This window comes from Myotis brandtii, unplaced genomic scaffold (genome assembly GCF_000412655.1).
Source record: "Myotis brandtii unplaced genomic scaffold, ASM41265v1 scaffold40, whole genome shotgun sequence".
NCBI classification, from domain to species: domain Eukaryota; kingdom Metazoa; phylum Chordata; class Mammalia; order Chiroptera; family Vespertilionidae; genus Myotis; species Myotis brandtii.
This window is the reverse complement of record NW_005365372.1, coordinates 3040044-3045095: the sequence shown is the minus strand read 5'-3', so window position 1 is coordinate 3045095 and position 5052 is coordinate 3040044.

The following is a 5052-nucleotide window of genomic DNA, read 5'->3' as shown; positions in this document are numbered from 1 at the left end:
GTGGGCGACTGAAGCTCCAAACCTCTCCTTTTTTTCTTTTTTTTTTTATTCTTGGATTTATTTACCTTCTATGGCTGTCACTGGAACTGAGAGCCGGCTTTCTCTCTGAGGCTCGGCTCCAGCTCTGAGACCTCGGCTGCTGAAAGCAGGTATCTGGTTTGTTTGGCTTCTATAATCGAAACACTGTTTCAACTCCAGCTCTGAGGCCCGGCTGGCTGAAAGCAAGTTTCTGGGGTTTTGTTTAGCTTCTATATTTGTAACATTGTTTCCTAAACTGCAAGCTCAGAGGCCTGCAGCGGCAGGCGGGGAATGTTGGCTTCCTCCGTCACTGAAGCAAGCAAGCCTCCTGTTCGCTTCAAGCTGCCTGGCTGCAGGCCGCCATCTTGGTTGGCAGTTAATTTGCATATCGCCCTGATTAGCCAATGGGAAGGGTAACAGAGGTACGGCTAATTACCATGTTTCTCTATTATTAGATAGGACAAGGGACCCAGTACACAAATTCGTGCACCTTGAAAGGAACTGTGGGCCACGAGGGTGCGGTGGGCACAGGGGTGGGTCTCGGCCCATCCTCTGTACCCCTGCCCGGCCCTGGCATGGGACGCCAGCAGCGGGTGTAAGCACGGTTCTTTCACTGGCTGCAGATGCGAGCAGGGCCAGTGCCAGCAGTGGGTGTGAGTGGGGCCAGCACTGGCAGAGGGTGCAAGCAGTGGCTGCAGCCCCGATCACCCCTCAGGAGCAGGGGAAGGTGGAGAAGCACTGAAGGGTGATCAGGGCCAGCACTGGGCACCAGGAGCAGGTGCAAGCTCTGGGTGGGATCATGGCATTCAGGAGCAAAGAATTTTCAGAAACCTCCAGAGGCTTGCCCAATGACAGCGACTGGTGCCCTGCCTTGGTCTGGCACCCCTGCTCACCTGCTCCACCATCCTGCCACAGCCAACACCCGCTATGTTCCACACTCTGCCTCCTGCTGCTGACACCCGCCATGTTCTGTGCACACCCCCTAGTGGTCAGCACACATCATAGTGACCAGTTGTTTGGTTGTTCTGCCATTCAGTCTATTTGCATATTAGCCTTTTATTGTATAGGATTATAAGCAAACAATAATGAAAACTACACATAAGCATTCAAATAACAATCTTTTTATGGCCTCATGCTTTTTCAAATCTTTCAAAATAGCACACATTAATATTATCATTCTAAATTCAAAAATACATAAACAAAATGAATACTGGAATTTTATCTAATTAAAAACTTTGGAAATGTACAGGTTTTTTTAAAATTACTTTTAAAATATATTTTATTGATTTTTTTATAGAGAAGAAGGGAGAGTGATAGAGAGTCAGAAACATCAATGAGAGAGAAACATTGATCAGCTGCCTCCTGCACACCCCCCACTGGGGCTGTGCCCGCAACCAAGGCACATGCCCTTGACCAGAATCGAACCTGGGACCCTTGAGTCCACAGGCCGATGCTCTATCCACTGAGCCAAACCGGTTAGGCGAAATGTACAGGTTTTATTTAAAACATTCATCCTTTGCTATATTTGAACCTGAAATTACTTTGTAATTAAATATTTTTAATGTAATGGGCTAATAATAGCTCACAAGAAAGAATGGACAAATACTTTATAGTCAACAGATTTTAGACAAGATAGTTTGAACAAATTATAAAATAGCTGCCTATTTAGAACAACTGATAAACACAATGTGATTGTGGTGTTCAGAAAGAAAAGTTACTACAGATTGTCCACAGAGCTTAATGTTAATACTAGTTCTTATAGAGAAGGAATTTCCTATAAAACATTTTGCATTTACAATTAGACTCTAAACACAGGCTTATTTATGTTTCCTTGTAAGCAAACCTACTCTGATTTTGGTGGAGTAAAGAACTAATGAGCCCTAACTGGTTTGGCTCAGTGGATAGAGCATCGGCTTGCGGACTGAAGGGTCCCAGGTTCAATTCTGGTCAAGGGCATGTACCTTGGTTGTGGGCACATCCCCAGGAGGGGTGTGCAGGAGGCAGCTCATTGATGTTTCTCTCTCTTTGATGTTTCTAACTCTCCCTCTCCCTTCCTCTCGGTAAAAAATCAATAAAAGATATTTTTTAAAAAAAGAACTAATGAATCTGATTGGAAGGGAAAAAATGGTTCTTTTTTTTTTTTACTTTCTTTTTTTTTAATTTTTAACTTCCATTTTAACTTATGTACATTTTTAAAACTTCAGCCATCTCATTTTTAAATCTTTAGCTATAACAGTCATAAATTAGTATGACAGATATAGAGAGTCTCTCTCAAGATGGGGCAACTGGGAATCTTCATTCAAAGATAAATTAGACTACATGATCTATCTATCTATCTATCTATCTATCATCTATCTATCTATCTATCATCAATGTTATCTATCTATGTATCTATCTATCTATTATCTATCTATCTATCATCTTACATCCTGTACTAGTTTCACTTGGCATATAAAATGAACTAATCTATGGAGTCATCTCTGTCCTTTTGAAGGGATATGTATTCTGATTTAATAGCAATTCTAAGCATTGCTTTAGGGTTACATAGGTAGAAGGGTAGACATTCAGAAAAAAATATGTATACTTACTATGGACATAAGATACAGGCAGATTTTTGATGTGTGATGATAACTGCAAAATACCCATGACTTTCAAGTTAAAGTAAGTTAAAAGTGCATTACTATTCAGTCCTGGTCCTATCGATATAATGACTATGAGAAACAGACTTCAACTTTATTTTTGCTTTCTCTGTAATCAGGCAACTAAAAAGTGGTACAGAGATTACTTTTATCTCATTTAAAGCAACTCACGTGCTTTGCCTTTCACTCTTTTACTATCTCTTACTTCCCTTGCCTTTGGAATCAAGTTCAAAAAATGTTTTCTATGACTAAGGTCCATACATTTGGTACCTATGTTTTCTTCTATGTAACTTATTTTTTCTGGTTAGGTTTTTGATCCATTTTGAATTAATTTTTTCACATGGGGACAAGCTTTAATCCAGTTTCATTCGTTTGCATGTGGCTTTCCAGTTTTCCCAGCACCATTTACTGAAGAGACTATCTTTGCTCCATTGTGTGTTTCTGCCTCCTTTGTCAACAATTATCTGTCCAAGCTAGGCTCTATATTCTCTTCCATTGATCTCTCTCTCTCTCTCTCTCTCTTTCTCTCTCTCTCTCTCTCTCCTCTCTCTCTCTCTCTCTCTCTCTCTGTGTGTGTGTGTTATTCCGCCAATACCATGCTGTTTCGATCTCTGTAGCCCTGTAGTATAATTTGAAGTCAGATAGTGTGATACCTCCAGCTTTGTTCTTTTTTCTCAGGATTGCTTTGGCTATTTGGGGTTTGTTGTGGTTCCATATAAATCAGGTGATTTCTCATTCTATTTCTTTTAAAAACTACATTGGGACTTTGATAGGGATTATATTAAATCTGTATATTGCTTTGGGTAATATGTCCATTTTAATTGTGTTGCATTTATCTGTCCAATTTTCCCAAAACTATTTATATAGGTGGTCCTATATTGGGTGCATAAATGTTTACCAGGGTTATATCCTCTTGTTAGATTGATCCCTTTAGTATTATGTAGTGACTTTTATTGTCTCTTGTGATGACTTTCATTTTTAAATCTATTTTTTTGAGATGTGAGTATTGCTACCTGAGCTTTATTTTGTTTGTTTCCATTTGCATGGAAAAATTTTTTCCATCCCTTCATTCTCAACCCATGTGAGTGTTTTGTTCTGAGGTGGGTCTCTTATAGACAGCATATATTTGGGTCATGTTTCCATATCCATTCAGCTACCTTATGTCTTTTGATTGGAACATTTAATCCATTTAAATTTAATATTATTATTGATAAGTACTTATTTATTGTCATTTTAATACTTTATGCCTCTGTTTCTCTCTCTCTATTTCTTCTTCTCTTTACAAGCAGTCCCTTTAGCATTTATTGCAGTGCTGGTTTGGTGGTGATAAACTCTTTAGGTTTGTTTTTGTCTATTTTGAATGATAACCTTGCTGGATATAGTAATCATGGTTTCAGATCCTTGCTTTTCATTACCTTTAATACTTCCTGCCATTCCCATCTGGCCTGTAAAGTTTCTGATGAGAAATCAGCTGACAGCATTATGGGAGATCCTTTGTAGAGAACAAATTGCTTTTCTCTTGCTGCCATTAAGATTCTCTCTTTGTCTTTAATTTTTGGCATTTTAATTATTATGTGTCTGGTTGTGGGTGTGTTTGGGTTCTTCTTGCTTGGGACTCTCTGTGCCTCCTGAATTTGTGTGACTTTTTCCTTCATCAGATCAGGGAAGTTTTTTGCCATTATTTTTTCAAACAGTTTCTCTATCCCTCACTCATATTCTTAACTTTCTATAACTCCTATAATGTGGTTATTGATATGTTTCATGTTGTCCCAAAACTTCCTTAAGCTGTTCTCCTGTTTTTTAATTATATTTTTCTTTTTAGTTCTCTGATTGATTTTTTTCTACCCTGTTTCCTAATTCACTGATCAAACCTTTGGCATCCCTAATCTTATTTGTAATCCTTCCAATGTGTTCTTTATTAGTGCTATGTCATCCCTTTCTATGTCCCTGATTCATTATAATCACCAGTTCATTCTGTAAATCAGATTATTTATTCACTTGATTCTTAGATTCACTTGTTGATAGATGCATGTTTGTTGTTCACAATTTGTATCTTTACCTTTTTCTTCTTCCTCCTCTTAAAGGATACCTTTCAGCATTTCGTATAATACTGGTTTAGTGGTGATGAACTCCTTTAGCTTTTCCTTATCTGTGAAGCTCTTTATCTGACCTTCAATTCTGAATGATAGCTTTGCTGGATAAAGTAATCTTGGTTGTAGGTTCTTGGTATTCATCACTTTGAATATTTCTTGCCATTCCCTTCTGGCCTGCCAAGTTTCTGTTGAGAAATCAGCTGACAGTCGTATGGGTATTCCCTTGTAGGTAATTGAGTCTCTTTCTCTTGCTGCTTTTAAGATTCTCTCTTTGTCTTTTGCTCTTGGCATTTTAATTATGA